This window comes from Salmo salar, chromosome 20 (assembly GCF_965601325.2).
Source record: "Salmo salar chromosome 20, fSalSal1, whole genome shotgun sequence".
NCBI classification, from domain to species: domain Eukaryota; kingdom Metazoa; phylum Chordata; class Actinopteri; order Salmoniformes; family Salmonidae; genus Salmo; species Salmo salar.
In genome coordinates this window covers 50,061,970-50,085,809 of record NC_138310.1, presented here as the reverse complement: position 1 = coordinate 50,085,809, position 23,840 = coordinate 50,061,970, and positions in this window count along the sequence as shown.

The window sequence follows — 23,840 nt, the reverse complement described above, 5'->3', positions numbered from 1 at the left end:
AATTCAACTGAAAGACGATACCCAGAGCTTACCCATGATGTTGCACAATGATTGAAGTAAATAAGTCATCGTTTTAGTCAAAGTATGATATATTTGGGCTTGAAGTGGCAATGCTGTGTGTTTCCCTATGATATAACGTGCTAATACTTTTCAGTCTACATTTCTTTTCAGGGCTGGGTTTTACTTGAATGTTACTACCCACCAGTATGGCATTATTTATTAATCAGAAACACCTGCAAAGTTCTTCCTCTTCGCGACATACGGCCTGTGTTCTCTGGCATGCGGTAAATGGTCGCTTGCCACTTCGGCCACCCAGAGTGGCTCGCTTGTGGGTGTTCTGGCATCATATGGCAGCATATACGTAGCAGCAGTTTGGTTGTGCATCAAGAGTTCAGCATTGCGAGTTTGTATGAAGGTCTGGTTATTAAATGGCTAAATAGTTCAATCCATTCTCCATTTCAATAATTGAAGTAAATAGTAATATGCTCTTCTAAATTGTTCTGGTGACAAACAAACTTTGCTGGCCTGTTTTCAATTGTCCATATGGCTGGAAAAACCTACTCAAGTAAGTAAATACATTTTGAAAATGTAAAAAAAAAGAAGACGTATTATAGGCTATAGTGCAGGCTAACTCAAATGACCTGCTAACATAGCTAGTTCGTTATCTAGCCAACTTTACATACTGTATAGCTAGCTAGCTAAGATAATTAAATATCAGCAGCTAGCTATCTTGATGTATTTATTAATGTAAAAAACAAACTCCAAGTGCATTTGTAGGTACCGAGCTAATAGCCATGGAAGAGGGTGAAAGGATAGCAGCTCCAACTGTCAAATAAAGGAGAGAGTAGGCTATTCTGGATAGGGCAGGTACTTTTGTGTATTTCCAGTCCCTAGAAAGAAGTGAGGACAGAGATATTAGTAACATAATATTCAGTACTATGTAATTTGAGTGTTATGAAGTCTGTTTCTGGTGATGTTTTCTGTCCTCAAATACAGAGAGCAGTGAAAGCCTGTAAGCAGATGTAGAGGTCCCAATGAAGAGCAGTGGTTCTCAGTCCTGGGGATGAATTTTTATTTATTTTACCTTTATTTAACAAGGCAAGTCAGACAAGGTAACAAATTGTTATTTATCATGATGGCCTACTGGGGAACAGTGGGTTAACTGCCTTGTTCAGGGGCAGAGCAATAGATTTTTACATTGTCAGCTCAAGGATTCAATCCAGCAACCTTTCGGTTACTGGCCCAATGCTCTAACCACTAGGCTACCTCCCACCTTTGGGCTACCTGCCGCCTCAATGGGGTGCACATTTTTGTTTTTGCCTATGCACTACACAGCTGAATCAAATGATCAACTCATCATCAAGCTTCAAGTGGTATTTATGTATTCATTTGTGATGCTATCCTTGATATGATCCATCTGTGTGTGCACATGCATCTATCTATCCAATGTTATCATGATTTGTTAAAAGAGATATTGTACTTCAGTAATCCACAATGACCTGGTGATGTAAAGGTCTAATAATTACATCATCTTCCATATTCCTACAGATACCTTGCAACTGGAGATTCCTTCAAAACGATTGCCTACAGTTAACGTGTAAGACACTGCACGGTTGGGTGACCAGGTCTATCTGGGGCTGCCTCGTGGGGGAATTCAGATGTGTGTGAAGGCTACCTGTGTCCTGCATAACATGAGGATGGACACGAGGACCAGGAGGGGACCTGCAGCTCACCGCCGTGTGCCAGAGGAGAGGTCTGCTGATCTGCAGGATGTCGCAAGGATGGGGGCCAACAACGCAGCATGGGAGGCAATCCGTGTGCGGCAGAGCTCCTACTTTTTAGAAGAGGGTGCTGCATTCCCTGGCAACACCATAGACTACACTATGCACAACCAAAGGGTATTTTAAGAGCCACCCACATTGCAATAAGAGTATTTTTCCATTTACTTAGCTATGTCAACTGCAGTTATTCAATTCCCAGTTTCTCTCCCTTTGATTTCTACTTCTCAGGTGAGGATGCTGTTCAGATAAGGGTCTCTGTACAAAAACAAAACAAGCTCTTTTCAGAGTCACACATTTTGAAAATGTTTTGACCAATTAGACACCCTACAACCCACACCTACACTCTCGTGTATCAATCTGATTGATTGTGTTGTGCAGTAAGCAGGCTCAGGTGTATAACTGTGGCTCCTTCCACCTTCAAAAAACAGGCAAGAGGACCAACCATGGAGAATTATTTATACTTATGGTACTACGCTATATTGTTTGTCCTCGTGTGTCGGTGCATGTTTTTCAGTATAAAGTACTCTGCAGCCTCTCTGTGTGGACACCAGGTGAGGCCACACACACAGATTCCTGTTGAACACTGTCTCTTTAACTACCTTAGTTTCTCAATAACAGTCTCTCTCCTTCACTTCATCCCTCTCCCCCCTTCTCCCGGAATCCTCTAGGTTATATCAGCTGTGTTGGTGAACCCCTACTGCTTCTGAACTGCCTGACACAGAGGGCACAGCATGATCAGAGGTGAGAGTTCACTTGGTTGGGTCAACAGGAAGTATTATTAAAGAGATGCTTTACATTGAAATACAGATAAAGATGTAGTAGTCCCAGAGTTAATGATCCAAGGTCAGTTTTGTATTTAACCTCCTGATGATTATGATGACTGACAGTGTTAGAATTAAAAAGACACATCTTGCTATATCTTTGTCCATCTGCCTCTCGTCTGCCGGTATGTTTTGATGTGAGAGAGGATGCCAAGCCCCAGTCCTGTCATCGACACCTCACCCGGTCTAAGATAACCCTTAGGCCAACTGGGGGATAGGAGACACCGCTAGAGACAGTATTATGTAATTGTGATGACCTGAGAGAATATTTAGTTTAGTAGCACTGTAATTCATTAATAATATGCTGTCTTCCCTGCTCCTCTGTAATTATCTCTTTCCATTTCTGTATTTGACACTCTTTCTCACACCTTTCTCACACTCTTTCTTCCTCTGTCTTTATAATGCACACCAGATGTGCATTGAAGTACATATTGAACTTGTATTTATAATATAATATTACAATTATAATACTTACAGTATATATACATACTAATCAGGGGAAATGGGAACCAGGTGTGCGTATTGAGACAAGACAGTCCGGGGTTGATGGTAATGAATCCAGTTCAGTGACGCCTAGAAGGCCGGTGATGAAGACCTCCGGAGCTGGTGAACGGAATGAGCAGCAGTACCGGGGAGATCCGTGACAAGGTTTTTAGACATTTTTGCAAATGTATTACAAATAAAACACTGAAATATCACATTTACAGTACATAACTATGCAGACCATTTACTCAGTACTTTGTTGAAGCACCTTTGGCAGCGATTAAAACTTTAAGTCTTCTTAGGTATTACACTACAAGTTTGGCACACCTGTATTTGGTTTCTTCTTCTCTGCAGATCCTCTCAAGCTCTGTCAGGTTGGATGGGAAGCGTCGCTGCATAGCTATTTTCAGGTATCTCCATAGATGTTAGATCGGGTTCAATTCCGGGCTCTGGCTGGGCCACTCAAGGACATTCAGAGATTTGTCCCGAAGCCACTCCTGCGTTGCCTTGGATGTGTGCTTAGGGTCGTTGTTCTAATGGAAGGTGAACCTTCACCACAATCTGAGGTCCTGAGCACACTGGAGCAGGTTTTCATTAAGGATTTCTCTGTAATTTGCTCCGTTCATCTTTCCCTCGATCCTGCGTAGTCTCCCAGTCCCTGCCACAGAAAAACATCCCTACAGCATGATGCTGCCACCACCTTGCTTCACCTTAGGGACGGTGCCAGGTTTCCTCCAGACATGACATTTGGAATTCATACCAAAGAGTTCAATCTTGGTTTCATCAGACCAGAGAATCTTGTTGCTCATGGTCTGAGAGTCCTTTAGGTGCCTTTTGGCAAACTCCAAGCAGGCTTTCATGTGCCTTTTACTGAGAAGTGGCTTCCGTCTGGCCTGATTGGTGGAGTGCTGCAGAGATGGTTGTCCTTCTGGAAGGTTCTCCCATCTTCACAGAAAAACTCTGGAGCTCAGTCAGATTGACCATCGGGTTCTTGGTCACCTCCCTGACCAAAGCCCTTCCCCCATGATTTCTCAGTTTGGCCAGGCTGCCAGCTATTGAAGAGTCTTGGTGGTTCCAAACTTCTTCCACTGAAGAATGATGGAGTCCTGTCATAAATGTTGAAGCCGTGTTGAAGAGACCAAACTGCATGCGGAATGTGGATACTCATCTTTTTAATATATATAAGTAAAGTATACACAGAAAAACAATAAACACTCACGACAGGCTAACAGGCTACTTATGAACAAACGAATAGCAGTGTTAACTCAACCACCCACAAACCCAAGTGACAAACATACTCCTAATTATATGACTCCCAATCAGGAACAACAATAACCAGCTGTCCCTGATCGGGAGCCACACAGACCCACATAGAAATACACATACACAGACATACTCTGCCACGTCCTGACCAAAAACTACACAACAACACCCTCTGCTGATCAGGACGTGACAGTACCCCCCCCCCCCCCCCACCCCCCCCCCAAAGGCGCATACCCCGAATGCACCTAAAAAAGAAACCACAAAACCACAACAAAAACAAATACAAATCCCCCCTAAACAATAAGGGAGGGTGGCTGCCATCAACGACGGCACTGTGCTACACCCCCCCTCCCCAACCCACCTATCCTGGAGGTGGCTCTGGTTCTGGCCTCCTGCCCTCCAGGTTGTATGCAGACTCATTGGAGTCCGGGTCATAGACAGACTCACTCCGTTGTGGCACATGGGCAGACTCTTTCCATTCCAGGTCGTAGGCATACTCCTTCCGGTCAACGCTGTAGGCAGACTCATTGGGTTCTGGGTCATAGGCAGATTCCTTTAGTTCACAGTTAATTATATTTACTTCCGGATCATAGGCAGACTCACCCGGTTCTGGGTCATAGGCAGACTCCCTCGGTTCTGGGTCGCAGGCAGACTCACCCGGTTCTGGGTCGCAGGCAGACTCACCCGGGTTCCGGGTTGCAGGCAGACTCACCCGGGTTCCGGGTTGCAGGCAGACTCACCCGGTTCCGGGTCACAGGCAGACTCACCGGGTTCCGGGTCACAGGCAGACCCCTTCGGTTCCGGGTCGCAGGCAGACTCCCTCGGCTCCAGGTCGCAGGCAGTCTCCCTCGGTTCCGGACTAGACACTGTTGCCGGATACTCTGGACTGCACACTGTTGCCGGATACTCTGGACTGCACACTGGTGCCGGATACTCTGGACTGCACACTGGTGCCGGATACTCTGGACTGCACACTGGTGCCGGATACTCTGGACTGCACACTGGTGCCAGATACTCTGGACTGCACACTGGTGCCGAGCTCTCGAGGCTGGGCTGACGCACTGGATGCCTGATGTGTGGGGCTGGTAGAGGAGGTACCAGGCTGGATACACGCACCCCAGGACTAGTGCGAGGAGCGGGAACAGGCTGAATAGGACTAGGCCGACTAATGGGAAGCTTGGTCCGGGTTGCTGGTACTGGTCGTGCCAGACTGGAGGTACCCACTTCCGGGTTAGCACGAGAGGCAGGAACCGGAAAGACTGGGCCATGGAGGCGCACAGGTGGCATTGACCTCACCGCCTGCACAACCCGTCCTGGCTGGATGGAACTAGCAGCCCTGTACGAGCGGGGTGCTTGTATAGGGCGAACTGGGCTGTGCAGGGGCCTGATGGTTGCCGTACGTAGAGCGGGCATAGGGTAGCCTGGTCCTAGGAGGTGTACCGGCGACCAGACGCGCTGCGCCGGCACCCTCCTACCAGGCTGGATGCCCACTCTAGCACGGCATCTGCGAGGGGCTGGAATGGCGCGCACTGGACTGTGCGTGTGTATGGGCGAGATGTTTCGCTGAAGTGCGCACTATGGCGCCCTCCACCTCATACGCTCCTCCATATACTCACGGGTAGCTGGCTTATGGCTCTTCTTAGGCCTAGCCAAACTACCCGTATGCCCCCCAATTTTTTTTTATTGGGGGTGCCTCTCCGGCTTCTTCGCCAGCACGTTCCTGGCCTCATATCGCCTCCTCTCTGCCTTAGCTTCCTCCAACTCCTCCCGTGGGCGACGGTATTCCCCAGCCTGGTGCCAAGGTCCAGCCCCGTCCAGAATCTCTTCCCAAGTCCATTCTTCACCATAGTCCATATAATTAGTGTTCCTCTTCTCCTTCTTCCGCTGCTTGGTCTTGTTTAGGTGGGTGGTTCTGTCATAAATGTTGAAGCCGTGTTGAAGAGACCAAACTGCATGCGGAATGTGGATACTCATCTTTTTAATATATATAAGTATACACAGAAAAACACTCACGACAGGCTAACAGGCTACTTACGAACAAACGAATAGCAGTGTTAACTCAACCACCCACAAACCCAAGTGACAAACATACTCCTAATTATATGACTCCCAATCAGGAACAACGATAACCACCTGTCCCTGATTGGGAGCCACACAGACCCACATAGAAACACACATACACAGACATACTCTTGCCACGTCCTGACCAAAAACTACACAACAACACCCTCTGCTGGTCAGGACGTGACAAGTCCACTGTGTTATTGGGGACCTTCAATGCTGCAGATATGTTTTGGTACCCTTCCCCAGATCTCTGCCTCGACACAATCCTGTCTCGTAGCTCTAGGGACAGTTCCTTTGACCTCATGGCTTGGTTTTTGCTCTGACATGCACTATAAACTGTGGGACCTTATATAGACAGGTGTGTGCCTTTCCAAATCATGTCCAATAAATTGAATTTTATAAGGATCCGACCCTTTTTTTCAATTTTCACCTAAAATGACATACCCAAATCTAACTGCCTGTAGCTCAGGACCTGAAGCAATGATATGCATATTCTTGATACCATTTGAAAGGAAACACTTTGAAGTTTGTGGAAATGTGAAATGAATGTCGGAGAATATAACACATTAGATCTGGTAAAATAATGTTTTTTTTGTATCATCATCTTTGAAATGCAAGAGGAAAGCCATAATGTATTATTCCAGCCATGGCGCAATTTTGATTTTGGCACTAGATGGCAGCAGTGTATGGGCAAAGATTTAGACTGATCCAATGAACCATTGTAAATCTGTTCAAAATGTTGTGTCAAGACTGCCCAAATGTGCCTAATTGGTTTATTAATACATTTTCAAATTCATAAGTGTGCACTCTCCTCAAACAATACCATGGTATTCTTTCACTGTAATAGCTACTGTAAATTGGACAGTGCAGTTAGATTAACAAGAATTTAAGCTTTCTGCCCATATCAGATAGTTCTATGTCCTGGGAAATGTTCATGTTACTTAAAACCTCATGCTAATCACATTAGCCTACATTAGCTTAACCATCCCGTGGGGGGGACACCGATCCTGTAGAGGTTTGAACGCAGATGGACTCCAATCAAGTTGTAGAAACATCTCCAGGATGATCAATGAAAACAGGATGCGCTTGAGCTCAATTTTGAATCTCATAGCAATCTGTCTGAATACTTATGTAAATAAATATTTCTGTTTTTATTTTTATAAATTTGCAAATATTTCTAAAAACCTGTTTTTGCTTTGTCATTAAGGGGGATTTTGTGTAGATTGATGAAAGAGAAAAAATGATTTAATCATTCTTAGAATAAGGCTGTAACATAACAAAATGTAGAAAAAGGGAAGGGGTCTGAATACTTTCCGAATGCACTGTATCTCATATGGAAGATGCCAAAACTTTGGAGATAACAATAGATTGCGAAGTCAAAGATACTGATTTGCATCTGTGGCGAAGTTTTCCCTATTATGCTTATGACAAATCCAGCTCCAGAATCAGCCTAGCCAGCTTGCTCATCTTTTGAAAACAGTGAAGTAAGAAAACAAAACAGCAACAACAGATAACACTAGCTAGATAGATATTAGCAAGATAGCTAGCGAAGGTTAGCATGCTAGCTAGATACACTGACAGCTGTTGTTCCCTATTTGTTGATGTTTCTCTGGTCCACGTGGAAATCACCAGGACATTCTTTCCCACCCCCCAATTCGTGAATGTGTTCACCATTTCCTTATCAACATAATTTGGGTTTACTGGCTGAGCTACATGATGATCCTGGGATTATGAAAGGAGACCATTAATAAGAGATTATCAATGGCACCTGAACAGATGCTGTTCAGTCAGGTAGCTGACAAATCACAAAAACAGCTGGGTCATTTAACAGACAGGAAAAAGCTAAGCAGTAAAAAACACTGTATACATTAAGTGCTCTTTGGGATATAGCCATGAAAAGATGGGCATCAGATCAGAGTACAGTTGTTTGGTCATCATCAATTGGCATAATCTGCCTCAAGAGTAAGGCTAACATTACTTTTTACAGCCTGTTGAGAGCTCCTCTGAAGCCAAAAGCCTGAGCACCAATTTTAATGGAGATCGTGTGGCAGGAATCCACACATCATGCGATATCAATTTGGCAAATCATTTGACAGTCTAGGTGAAATGGGAGAGTGGACTGAAGAATGAATTGCACTTACAGCATGGATAATTTCTTACGTCTCTGAAGAGTTGTTAAAAAATAGTCTACTCCATCAAAACTGTTTATCTATTCCCCAAATGCACCATCCTTTTTACCAAGCACTGTAGAGTGGGTACTTTTTGCTAAATGAAAACCACTTTTCAATGGGTATAAATACCTTGCAAAGCAATAGTAGACTCCAATCAGTATTTATTGCCCCACTTCAGGACTTCTATCTCTTTAAGTCACAGTCTGGAGAAATGGAGGTCAGAAGGACCTTCCCTCCTAAAAGTTCCATAAGATGTATGAATTGGGGGACATAGAGACTCTCAGCAGCAATTGTTTGGAAGCTGTAAGTTTTACTGCTGCACCCTTTACCCTGTCAACAAGTGACCACATGTATCACGACTCAGGATAAGACTCAGATGCAGACACAGGAGGCGGATCATTTGAATCTCAGATATTTATTGGAACACAGGTGGCAGGCAAAGGGCAGGTCGAAGGCAGGCGGGGTTTCGTAAACCAGGTCAGAGTCAGCCAGGTACAGGATGGCAGGCAGGCTCAGGACAGGCAGAAAAGTCAGAACCGGGAAGACTAGAAAACAAAACTTGAAAACAGGAAAAACCGGGACACGTGCTGGTACGACCTGAAGAAGACAAGATGAACTGGCAACAGACAAACAGAAAAAATAGGTATAAATACACAAGGGATAAATGGGGGAAAATGGGACACACCCGGTGGGGGGGTAGAGACAAGCACAAGACATGTGAAACCGATCAGGGTGTGACACCATGTCCTGAGACAGTGTGTCCAAAGGCCCCATTTCATATCTCTGCCCCAAATGAAACCATTATTTGTCATCAGCAGCTCATCCCGAGCACACCCGCTGCAGAATGGCTCTCTGAAAGACGTTTTAATGGAGAGATTTTGACAGGCCCTGACAATGCACATCCACCAGCCTCATCCACCTCATTACCTAGAATGTCCATAGTAATAAGGGTCTACCAGGGGCGTGTATTTGGAGACCTTTCCTCAAATTTGACAGTTCATTAGGCACATGCAAATAAATAACACTGAATAGAGCCTGCTCAAAGTTAATGTGGCCATTTAGTCTGCACTAAGTATGGGCCTGATTAAATAATTGGTGACTTTTGAATCTAATTGTTTCTTTCAGCACCGAGGCCTTATCATTCTTCTGTTCTCTACTGAAATTATATGGCAAACTTGTTAATTTCTGTACCATACGTTTTCCTATATAAAGATACTGTAGATTAGAGGGGCGAATGTGGTTGGCTTGGTGAAAAGGTCATTACAGTAATGGCATTTAATGCTGAATGCAGTGGTCTGAATACAACCGTTCTACTGCAGTAAATATTGGCTATAACACAGCATAACACAATGCTGGTGATGTACACCAACAGATATGTTGGAGCTGAACAAAAGTAGTAACCTATGCGGTCAATTTCTCAGATAAACAGAAAGCTCTGCTTTTGTTTTGATAGCCAACAATGAATCTGTCATGTACAACTCTCGCAGGTCAGTACATTCAGGTTCAGGGACTCAAGAATCAATGTGAGAGGGAAAAGTTGTCTGTTGTTTGTGCTCTCTGCTGTCACAGCAACATCCTCCCACACAAGTCTGGGCTTTGGCTAGTGGGCATACATTACTGGGTTACACGTCTCGGACTGCAATACTGCACCAGAATAGCTGTAAATGGTCACTTTCTGAAACAGTTTTCTGACACTGAACTATAACTGACAGTTGTCTGCTTGTGGAAATACAGTACCTTCAAAGCGGAGATTTACCCTAGTAGGTCAAACTAAAATAGTTACAGGAGTCACATGGGCCTAATAATAAACATGAATTAGTCAATAGTGTGGTGCTTCCTCAGGTGGTACATTGGGAATACAGAACTGCCGATCACTTTGCATGTCACAAGATATAAAATAAGTCTGCTGCAAACCCTGTTTATGATCACTTAGTCACTGCACAGACTTGTGTAAGTTACAGATGTACATACTCAAAGAATCCATATGAAGTTTAAGAGCTTGATGAAGTTATGCTCTTAAATGGGTTTATATGGCACTATGTTATCGGGGATTTGTTAATATACAGCCCAATGGACATTTAACATCTTTCAACATTTAGAGGGTATTTAAAGCAAGGAAAGTTTGATTCCACAAATGCATGGCCTAGGTCTAAGTCAATTTCATTGAGTTTGACATACATTTTCTGTAAGAGGTCTACTTACTTGTTAAGATACTTGTTTGCCATACAAGTAGTGTCTATTGAAGTAAGGTCCTCGTTGTTGTTGTTGGTATTTTGGTAGTCCGCAAACATAGGTTAGTGGTGCATGTCGCCACCTACTGTGTGGGGTGAAAACTGAGGAACGTTAACACAGAAAAACATAGGGAAATAGAGGAAGGGTGAAAAAGAAAGTCAAATTATCCCCCCCCCCCCCCCCCCCCCCGAAAAAAACAAACACAACAAAAACTCAATGTACTCCTTTAGTCAGTTTGAACTGTCTAATCTGATCCCTACAGTCTCTGGGGCCTGAGAGGGAAGCACATATTTTAACAGTATTCCCTGCAATGTTTCAGCCGTAAAGTCCTGGAGATCCAAAAACATTTTTGCTGCATTCACAATTATGTAAAGTTTCTTTGATTTCTTGTTAGTTTGACTTGTACAATTTATCACCTGCGCAATAAACTCAACAAAATCTACCTTCACTTTCTGTACTTCAGGATCCCTCAACTGATGAACAATACTTTCAGCAGGCTACAGGGCATCCATTGCCATTTCTTCCTCATTTGCACTTGCTCCTTCCGCTATTTACACTGCCTCTGCATGGGAGACCTGATGGACAGCCCGGATTCTTGCTACTTTGACCTCCTTCACACTTACAGGGCACTCCTGTTCCCACCACAATTACAGCACCGTGTATCCACTCTTCCGCAACATATTTATTCCCTCTGCACACACTTACCACGTGGCCAACCTGTTTACATTTAAGACACTGCAACAGTCTGTTCACAGAAGCTCTCACCGTGTATCTCATATACCACAGCTTTACATGTGTTGGAAGATACCATCAAATAGCGATAGCACCGATAGGTTTTCCTCTTTCCTTCCATTCACCATACGGTTCAATCGACGTGCATCCACTACTCCTGGTACGTGGTGCTTTAGATTTTCAGCCTCAATTTCTATTGAGATGCCAGAGATGACACCTTCTACCAGTGCCCTGTTCAGAAAATCAAAGCTTTCTACTTCATACTCTGCTAATTCCCAGTGACATAATGCACTTTCTTTTTGTTCTTCTGACACACAATAGCATCTTAAGGCTAAGTTCATCGTTGGAACCTTCGTAGGAGCATCGTTAAATCTCCTAGTTGTTTCCCAAAACCATTGTGATTAATGTTGCACTTGAAAACACCTCAGATCAACTAAGTGCGTCGTTTATTGCTTTTTTCCCCTCATTTCCACCAAACATACAATCGCATGGTTTATCCGTATCTCAGTTACTGCCAATAACTTTAGAACAAAGTTGGCTACAAATACAAAGTTACAAATGTATTTGCAATTGATACAAAACAAGTGAGGTATAAAAAGACGCTTCAAATGAAACTGAGGTGACTGCATTAAAATATAAACGGTGGGCTATAGGCCTATTTCAATCACATTGAAATGCATTTCATGTCCAACCAATTGTTCTATTTTGCGTTTTTATTGGGTAAGCATTCGAATAAGCCGCCTCGATATTTGCAGCTGTAGGCGGTAATATCTCTCTAGGAGTGGATCAGTCGTCAGTATTGTGAAATAATTCTAATTTTAAGGAAATATTTTTTAATGGAGAAATCTGATCAGATAGGACTGAAAGAAAGGGAGCGCTGCCATCAGTATCGACACACGCTCCAACGACGCCCTTACCGACCGTTCTCTCTGCGTGGTGTTCTGGGAAACGCGTGTCACATCTTCAGCTGTTGTAGGGAGAATGCATCTTTAAAACACTCATAAGCTAAGTTCCATCACTACCAGGAAACCAGGCCCTGGTCACTTTGATTAACTCCACCTCTCCCAGTGAGTCCTACACCATCTCGTTGACTGCAAATATATCTCCCAAAATCACATCCTTACCTATGAAATGCACTCCAACAAGGCATTATTATACTGAGACCTATCTTCATGAATAACTTTAGCCCGTTTTGCTCCTATCTGCAACGCTACAGTTTTCCACTAACTTTACTCAACGTGCCATCCGACTCAAACTGTTTTCGCTTCCGCCATCTTTCCTCTCTTGAATTGTATGCTGAATTGTATGACAGTATCGTAAAAGATTTTAAAAAATGAATGTTAGAAGTTTGTAGTCGGCGGTGGTTGTTCAATTGGTTTTGTCACGCAAACCATTTCTTTGTTGCTCTGCTGGTTTAGCTCTTAATATTAATGTATTTTCTGTCTTAATATTATTACTGCAAAGTGCACATGTTAAGGTTACTGACAAATGTTAATAACTTAGATGTGCTTTATATCCTCGTAATTAAAGAGCTGAATATTTGTTGCATTTGCCATCCCCGAGTATCCTAGGGGGTGTGTCAACCAGAGCTTCTTCTTCTTTGGGATCTTCTTCTTCGTGTGGCTTTCCGGCAGACTAGACGCTTTATTCTTCTTTGGTATCATGGCGTTCGCACATTTTGTTTGTGCATGCCGCCACCTACTATGCGGTAATGTGTGGTCAATCACGTTACATTTTGTGATACCAAAATAAAAAATGAAGGGGAAAAAGGAACTAACCCTACACCTACAGTACTTTCCGAATGAATTCAGACTCCTTGACTTTTTCCACATATTTTGTTACGTTACAGCTTTATTCTAAAATGTATTAAATTACCCCCCCCCCCCACCCCCCTCATCAATCTACAAACAATACCCCATAATGACAAAGCTAGATCGGTTTTTTTTTTTAAATGTTTGCAACAAAAACTTTTTTTGTAATGAAATATCACATTTACATAAGTATTCAGACCCTTTACTCAGAACTTTGTTGAACAGTTTTGGTAGCGATTACAGCCTCGAGTCTTCTTGGGTATGATGCTACAAGCTTGGCACACCTGTATTTGGGGAGTTTCTCCCATTCTTCTCTGCAGATCCTCTCAAGCTCTGTCAGGATGGATGGTGAGCATCGCTGCACAGCTATTTTCAGGTCTCTCCAGAAATATTAGATCAGGTTCAAGTCCGGGTTTTGTGCCTTTTACAGAGGAGTGGCTCCCGTCTGGCCTAAATACTTATGTAAATAAGGTATCATTATGGGGTATTGTGTGTAGATTGATGGGGAAAATGTTTTATTTAATCAATTTTAGAATAACAGAACAACGTAACAAAATGTGGAAAAAGAGAAGGAGTCTGAATACTTTCCGAATGCACTGTATATTCCACTAATTGCATTTTTTTTTATCACCACCCCATTCCACTACCTTGACCCTAACTGATCCTACACCAGGCCGATGGCCTGGGCGGATGGGACTCTTTCGTCAAACACAACTTGTAACTCTTCTGAAATAAAACCTTGTATACCCAAGTACTTCTCTCCAGCTGCCACCACAACATCTATTTTCTGTGATTTACGTTCCATTTCTGCGGTACAGTTGACAACCATGGCAATGAATGTTAAGAAGCCAGCCTTACTGAAGCCCACATTTGTATCACTCTGCATTGGCCTAGGCCTACTACTCACCCTTGACCCATCATCCTCTACTCTCTTCACTGCCTCAGCATATAAAACCTTCTGTTCTTCTCTGACCCTGGCAGCCTCAACCTGTCTCTCTTGCACCGGGCACATCTGATCCCCAGCGACATGAGCACCCCCACAATTGACACAAAGTTTTTTCCACCGATACTACACATTCCTTTGTCCCATGCCCTCCTGCACACTTCTCACATCTTGGAATTTCCCTCCTACACACTGCTGCAATGTGACCATGAGCTTGGCATCTGAAACACATTAGTTGGTTCGGCACAAAAGCTCTCACGGGATAACTGACACATTCTAACCTGAATTTATCAGGTGAAGACTATGCTTCAAAACTTAAAAGGAGTCTTCTCAGTTTCATCACACTCGCCACCGGATCTGCGTTGCACCAAACGGCGGGCATCACAGACACAGGGAATCTTCAATTTCAGTTGCTCCACCGCCACACTTAACGCCACCCCAGTAATCAATCCATTCAAAGGCACCCTTCTCCGGTGAGCAAAGCAAAGAGACAGCAAAATATGGTTTGTGCTTGGCACCATTCTACCTCAACACACATCTTCCCACTGCACTCTACTCTTCTCCTTCTTCCTCGCTGTCGTCAACCAGAGCTACAATCCAGGAGAGCCAATTATTCTGTGGTTTGGGTAACGCTAAATCAGAAGGGGGAAAGAAATGTGTACGCTGGTTTATTTATTTTTAATCTGCTTATTTCTGGTTCTACACTAATAATTGTTCCAGGTATCCCACAAGAGCGGAAATGCATATTTTCTTCAGCTAAAAGATGATGCCCATTGTTATTATTGGAAGTGGTTTCTTTGCAGCAATTTGACCATGAAGGGCTGTTTCCCGCAATCTCCGCTGAGCAGTTGCTGTTGAGATGTGTCTGTTACTTAAACTCTGTGAATCATTTATTTGGGCTGCAATCTGAGGTGCTGTTAACTCTAATGAACTTATCCTCTACAGCAGAGGTAGCTCTGGGTCTTCCTTTCCTGTGACGGCCCTCATGGGAGCTTCATCATAGTGCTTGATGGTTTTTGCAACTGCGGTTTTTCCGGATTGACTGAACTTCATGCCTTAAAGTGATGATGGACTGTCATTTCTCTTTGCTTATTTGAGCTGTTCTTGCCATAGTATGGACTTGGTATTTTACCAGATAGGGCTATCTTCTGTATACCACCCCTACCTTGTCACAACACAACTGATTGGCTCAAATGCATTATGTAGGAAAGAAATTCCACAAATTAACTTTTAACAAGGCACACCAGTTAATTGAAATGCATTCCTTGTTGACTACGTCATGAAGCTGGTTGAGAGAATGCCAAGAGTGTGCAAAGCTGTCATCAAGCAAAGGGTGGCTACTTTGAAGAATCTTAAATATAAAATAGATTTTGATTTGTTGAACACTTTTTTGGTTACTACATGATTCCATATGTCTTATTGCATAGTTTTGATGTCTGCACTATTATCCTACAATGTAGAAAATAGTAAAAAGAAAGAAAAACCCTTGATTGAGTAAGTGAGTCCAAACTTTTGACTGCTACTGTATATACATATCTACCTCAATTACCTTTTACCCCTGCACTTCGACTTGGTACTGGTAACCCATGTACAGTGCTTTCAGAAAGTATTCATACCCCTTGACTAATTCCACATTTTGTTGTGTTACAGTTGGAATTCAAAATGGATTGAATTGATTTTTTTCTCACCCATCTACACACAATACCCCATGATGAAATGAAAAACATATACAAAAGTAAGAATCATTTCAAATTCCTTATATTAAGCAAACCAGATGGATTTTCAGTTTTTTATTTTTATTTATGGAAAGCCAGGGGCACACTGCAATACTCCGACATAATTTACAAATGGCTATAGGGTTGACCAGGGATGTTCTCTTGATAAGTGTGTGTAATTGGACCCTTGTCCTGTCCTGCTAAGCATTCAAAATGTAACAAGTACTTTTGGGTGTCATGGAAAATGTATTGAGTAAAAAGTACATTATTTTCATTGAATGTAGTGAAGTTAAAGTGAAAGTTGTCAAAAGTATAACTAGTAAAGTAAAGTACAGATACCCAAAGAAACTACTTAAGTAGTACTTTAAAGTAATTTTAATTAAGTGATTTACACCACTGATTACAGCTGTGGGATTTTCTGGGTAAGTCTTTAACAACTTTGCACAACTGGATTGTACAGTATTTGCACATTATTATTTTAAAAAGTCTTTAAGTTCTGTCAAGTTGGTTGTTGATCATTGCTAAACAGCCAATTTCAAGTCTTGCCATAGATTTTCAAGACGATTTGAGTCGGTAACTAGGCCACTCAGGAACATTCAATGTCGTCTTGGTAAACAACTATATTTGGCCTTGTGTTTACAGTTATTGTCTTGTTGAAAGGGGTATTTGTCTCCCAGTGTCTGTTTGAAAGCAGACTGAACCAGCTTTTATGCTAGGATTTTGCCTGTGCTTAGCTCTATTCCGTTTATTTTTATCCTAAAAAAGCTCCCTAGTCCTTGTCGATGACAAGCATACCTATAACATGATGTAGCCACCACTATGCTTGAAATATGAAACTGGGAGACAAAGTTTTTTTGTGTTTGCCCAAAACATAACACTTTGTATTCAGGACATAAAGTTAATTTCTTTGCCACATTTTTTGCAGTTTTACTTTAGTGCCTTATTGCAAAAAAGAATGCATGTTTTGGGATATTGATATTCTGTACAGGCTTCCTTTTCACGCTGTCATCTAGATTAGTATTGTGGAGTAAATACAATGTTGTTGATCCATCCTCAGTTTTCTCCTATCACGGCCATTAAACTCTGTAATTGTATTAAAGTCATCATTGGCCTCATGGTGAAATCCCTGAGTGGATTCCTTTCTCTCCAACAAATTAGTTAGGAAGGACACCTGTATCTTTGTAGTGACTGGATGTATTGAAACACCATCCAAAGTGTAATTAATAAGTTCACCATGCTCAAAGGGATATTCAGTACCTGTTTTTTTCATTTGTACCCATGTACCAATAGGTGCCCTTCTTTGTGAGGCATTGTAAAACCTTCCTGGTCTTTGTGGTTGAATCTGTGTTTGAAATTCACTGCTCGACTGAGGGACCTTACAGATATTGTTTGTGTGGGGTACAGAAAGAGGTAGTCATTCAAAAATCATGTTAAAGACTTTTATTGCACACAGTGAACTTATTTAGGTTTTCCCTAACAAAGGGGTTGAATACTTATTGACACAAGACATTTCATTTTTTCATTTGAATTAATTTGAAAACATTTCTAAAAACATAATTCCACTTTGACATTATGGGGTATTGTGTGTCCAATGACACAAAATGAATGTTTTATTAATTTTAAATTCAGGCTACAACACAACAAAATGTGGCAAGGGGTGTGTATACTTTCTGAAGCATGATAGCCATGTTATTGTGTATCTATTATTACTTGTATTATTATGTTTACATTTTCTATTATGTCTCTATAAGGCCCCCGTAAGTAAGCATTTCACTTTTAGTCCACACCTGTTGTTTACAAAGCATGTGACAAATACATTTGATTTGATTTTGATTTGAGGTGGAACCTAAACGAGAATTTCCTCTATAGGTCAGAAATTATGTCGAAATAGGGCTGGCATTGCCCTCTGGTGGGGGCCTTTAAAGACTTGTCACTTAGCGCTCATAGAGTTATTGATTACTTTCAGTTTACCTGAGTTTAGACTATGTTTCCTGTCAGGAGTCTGTCCTGTTAGTTATTTTTGTTGTTAATACATCTAGATGTTCCGCTAGCGGAACGCCTCGCCAATATCCAATGATAGAGCGTGGCGCGAATTACAAACTCCTCAAAAATCCAAAAACTTCAATTGTTCAAACATATGACTATTTTACACCATTTTAAAGACAAGACTCTCCTTTATCTAACCACATTGTCCGATTTCAAAAAGGCTTTACAACGAAAGCAAAACATTAGATTATGTCAGGAGAGTACCCAGCCAGAAATAATCAGACACCCATTTTTCAAGCTAGCAAACCACAGCTAAATGCAGCACTAACCTTTGATGATCTTCATCAGATGACACTCCTAGGACATTATGTTACACAATACATGCATGTTTTGTTCAATCAAGTTCATATTTATATCAAAAAACAGCTTTTTACATTAGCATGTGACGTTCAGAACTAGCATACCCACCGAAAACGTCCGGTGAATTTACTAAATTACTCACGGTAAACGTTCACAAAAAACATAACAATTATTTTAAGATTTATAGATACAGAACTCCTTTATGCAATCACGGTGTCCGATTTTAAAATAGCTTTTCGGTGAAAGCACATTTTGCAATATTCTGAGGAGATAGCCCGGCCATCATGGCTAGCTATTTTGACACCCACCAAGTTTGGCACTCACCAAACTCAGATTTACTATAAGAAAAATTGGATTACCTTTGCTGTTCTTCGTCAGAATGCACTCCCAGGACTTCTACTTCAACACCCAATGTTGTTTTGGTTCCAAATAATCCATAGTTATATCCAAATAGCGGCGTTTTGTTCTTGCGTTCAAGACACTATCCGAAGGGTGACGCGACGGCGCATATCGTGACAAAAAAATTCAAAATATTCCATTACCGTACTTCGAAGCATGTCAAATGCTGTTTAAAATCAATTTTTATGCAATTTTTCTCGTAAAATAGCGATAATATTCCGACCGGGAGACATTGTATCCGTTCAAACACTGAAAGAAGAAAATGGTGTCTTCACATGCACGCGTGCGCCCGTGTCATTGTTCTCAGACCGACCACTTTCCAAATCCCCTACTGTTTTTCGCCCAGGGACTGCAGAATCATCATTCCCCGTTCTGGCGCCTTCTGAGAGCCTATGGGAGCCTTAGAAAATGTCACGTTACAGCAGAGATCCTCTATTTTCCATAAAGAGGCTATAGAAGGACAAGAAATGGTCAGAGAGGGCAATTCCTGTATGGCATCTTCTCAGGTTTTGGCCTGCCATATGAGTTCTGTTATACTCACAGACACCATTCAAACAGTTTTAGAAACTTTAGGGTGTTTTCTATCCAAATCAAACAATTATATGCATATTCTAGTTTCTGTGCAGGAGTAATAACCAGATTAAATCGGGTACGTTTTTTATCCGGCCGTGAAAATACTGCCCCCTATCCTAAACAGGTTAATAGATGTACATATTGTAGGTTTCTTTCTTTCCTCTCCAAAACTCTTGAGCGTGCCGTCCTTGGCCAGCTCTCCTGCTATCTCTCTCAGAATGACCTTCTTGATCCAAATCAGTCAGGTTTCAAGACTGGTCATTCAACTGAGACTGCTTTTCTCTGTGTCACGGAGGCTCTCCGCACTGCTAAAGCATAACTCTCTTTCCTCTGTTCTCATCCTTCTAGACCTATCTGCTGCCTTTGATACTGTGAACCATCAGATCCTCCTCTCCACCTTCTCCGAGCTGGGCATCTCCGGCGCGGCTCACTCTTGGATTGCGTCCTACCTGACAGGTCGCTCCTACCAGGTGGCGTGGCGAGAATCCATCTCCGCACCACGTGCTCTCACCACTGGTGTCCCCCAGGGCTCAGTTCTAGGCCCTCTCCTATTCTCGCTATACACCAAGTCACTTGGCTCTGTCATATCCTCACATGTTCTCTCCTATCATTGCTACGCAGACGACACACAACTAATCTTCTCCTTTCCCCCTTCTGATAACCAGGTGGCAAATTGCATCTCTGCATGTCTGGCAGACATATCAGTGTGGATGACGGATCACCATCTCAAGCTGAACCTCGGCAAGACGGAGCTGCTCTTCCTCCCGGGGAAGGACTGCCCGTTCCATGATCTCGTCATCACGGTTGACAACTCCATTGTGTCCTCCTCCCAGAGTGCTAAGAGCCTTGGCGTGACCCTGTCATTCTCCGCTAACATCAAGCTGGTGACCCGATCCTGTAGGTTCATGCTCTACAACATTCGCAGAGTATGACCCTTCCTCACACAGGAAGCAGTGCAGGTCCTAATCCAGGCACTTGTCATCTCCCGTCTGGATTACTGCATCTCGCTGTTGGCGGGGCTCCCTGCCTGCGCCATTAAACCCCTACAACTCATCCAGAACGCCGCAGCCCGTCTGGTGTTCAACCTTCCCAAGTTCTCGCACGTCACCCCGCTCCTCCGCACACTCCACTGGCTTCCAGTTGAAGCTCGCATCTGCTACAAGACCATGGTGCTTGCCTACGGAGCTGTGAGGGGAACGGCACCTCCGTACCTTCAGGCTCTGATCAGTCCCTACACCCAAAGAAGGGCACTGCGTTCATCCACCTCTGGCCTGCTGGCCCCCCTATCTCTGCGGAAGCACAGTTCCCGCTCAGCCCAGTCAAAACTGTTCGCTGCTCTGGCACCCCAATGGTGGAACAAGCTCCCTCACGACGCCAGGACAGCGGAGTCAATCACCACCTTCCGGAGACACCTGAAACCTCACCTCTTTAAGGAATACCTGGGATAGGATTAAGTAATCCTTCTAACCTGGATATCATAAGGTGAATGCGCCAATTTGTAAGTCGCTCTGGATAAGAGCGTCTGCTAAATGACGTAAATGTACATACTTGTGGTGCCTTATTACCACTTTGCCCTCATCCTCACCCTGGGTATTGCACTGAATCCTCTGGTCTGCCTCAGTGGCCTCCTCCACCGCCTCAGAGTGCCACTTCACAATGAGGTAGGACCATTCTTGAGATAATATGATTAGTAGGAGTTCCATTGAATGTTGTTCTGAAGTTAAGTTGGGGAGTGTTTTTCTGCTGAGTCAGATATCTACCTAAGTATACATCCAGCCATATGAGCAGATAATGGGCAAATCTGAAATGTATGTAATGCTGCGCTACCAGTGTACTTTGCATCTTTTATAGCAAACATTCATTAAAGCCAACACCCTAATTATTGTGTTATACAACATATTAAAAAGCAATTTTTTCCACACCATTAATCTTAAAAAGTGTACAGTTTTCAGATGAGTAAGATATTGAGTCCACATGAAGCAGTGCAACAGACAAGACTCGAATGGCGATCATCTGTTGGTTTACTCAGTGGATATTGATTACTCTGGTCTACAGACCCTCAGGGAATTTGGTGGATCACGAATACCAGATGACACCTAAACCATAGATCAAAGTATAAGCACATGCATTCCATAGCTAAGATCATTTGCCTGCTACTTGGACCGTCTATAACATCTGCAGGCCTGCCTCCCCTCATCACACACCTCTGGCAACAACATAATATAACTATTTGTCAATATACAACATGGTCTCAGGTTTTGGCATTGCATATACAAATATGTGTAAAACATTCCAAATGTGGCCTTCCTCTTGTACAAGTCCCTAGATATAGCTTGCATGAAATAGCATGTGCAGAAGTGTCTGAAAAAAAAAGCCCAGCACTGACAGTTAATCGTGTTTATGGCTTCTTCTAGAAATCAATGCACATCTGTAAAGACCATCTGTGTTGGGAGGCTTATACTGTAAATATAAGATAACAAGACCCTCCGTTAGCACAAGGGCCTAAGAGAAGCATCCAGGAAAAGCATTGGAAATACACACAAGAACGGGTACATACATATTGTGTGGTGTTTTGATAAGGCATGCTGGTAGTTGTTCTGTGAAGCCTGTGACATCTTTAGCTGTGATTATAATGTCTGATTGTGCCCTTGTTCTCTGTGAGAGCAGCTATTCCCCTGTGGGCTTAGAGAACCTGACACATGCCTTTTCGCTCCTTCTCTATAAGACTTCCTATTACCTTGGGGTTTCAGAGGTGTCAAAAGCAGACACTGGCAGTCTGGATGTGTGCCCCATTTAGTCTTATTTTGAGTATAAGGCCAGGCTAAGACAGAATGCTACTGTAGTTTCTTTCTTTGTCTTATCCATAATACAGTTGTTAGGGGTGTGTACGGGAGGCGAAGTCAGGCGCAGGAGAGCAGAGCGTAGTAAACAGGCACACTTTAATTCCGGTCCAAAACTGACAGCACATAACAATAACATGCCAAAAACACGGAACATAGCAAAAGTATAGTGCCTGACAATATCCACTTAACAATAAACAATTACACACAAAGACATGGAGGGGAACAGAGGACTAAATACATGCAGTGATTATGGAATGAAAACCAGGTGTGTAATGGAACAAGACAAAACAAATGGATATACGAGAAATGGAGCGGCGATGGCTAGAAAGCCGGTGACGTCGATCGCCAAACGCCGCCCGAACAAGGAGAGGAGCCGACTTCGGTGGAAGTTGTGACAAATAGTTGAGAATCAAAATCTCAAAGTCTGCAAACCAATGCAAAACAATGAATTATAATGTATATAGAATTGTAATTAGTTGTTATAAAAAAGATCTGAATTCAAGTGTGCATTTTTTATGGTTATTCATGACTCATTACTTTAAAGGGAGTATTACTTTATCTAGTATTAAAAAGCTAAACCATTTGGACGGTCTGTTTTGTGGGGATACAATGTAAATAGTTTTTAATATGGCCATAATATTCAGGCTTTTGATAGGTGCTGAGTTGCTGGTTATTTGCATTCCAGTCGACAATTAGAAAATATGTCGTGAACAGACGATTTAGGCCTATGTGTGGTTGCCTCAGTCCTACTTAAAAACAACAACAAATGAACATCAAACAGGCAAGCAAGCGCAATGTACTCATTTGAGTTTTTTTGTTCAATATCGCATTGTTCTCTCAGACACATAATCAGTGTTCACTATAAAGTTTGACAACCAATAAAGCAAAAATTACTGCATAGTTGCAGATTTGAGACACGATGCTGCTATGCCACCTAGAAATATTGTTGTGTTTGTGCACACGAGCAGAACCCAGTGCTGCCTGCAGTGGTGTAGTATACATGAAAATGCATGGATAATTTAACATATGTGTCAACATGAGTAGAAATCTGAAACCTTAAGTCAATTCCAAGACAAATGTCTGCCAACGGAGCACTCTGCAACCTGAGTAACAGACACGCACTCTATTTCAGGGTTCTTCATAACGTGATGGATGTCAACAGAATGTCTTCATCAGAGACTAACACCGACTCCCCTTTGGCCACCTCTCTTCAACACAGCCAGGGGGGCTCAGATCTGGGATTAGACTCCAGAGCAACGGGGCTGTAAGTGTTTGCATTATCTGGAGGGCTCCGTATGTCACTCAGCTGCTCTGAGAACAGTCTCCCCACCCCCAGGGAGCAGAACGTGATTTAAATCAGAAAACTGAACCTGTCACTGGGGGGGGGGGTTCTGCAGGCGGAGGGCGAGGAGGCGAGACTGGGGAGCGTGGTACCCCTGGTGGAGTGCTGATTAGTGATCATTATAAGGATTTAAAAATTATATTATTGTTGGAGGCTGCCTCTGCTCTGTTGCCTGGCATTGCCATTTGCAGGAGAGTGCTTCAAAGGGTTCAGCGGCACATAGGCTTTTGATAAGGGTAGCCCCTGCGCTTGTCTCATCCCAACCGCTCACAGTGTCTCATCCCCCACTCTCTCCTTCTCTCCCCTAACCCCCTGTAGCTG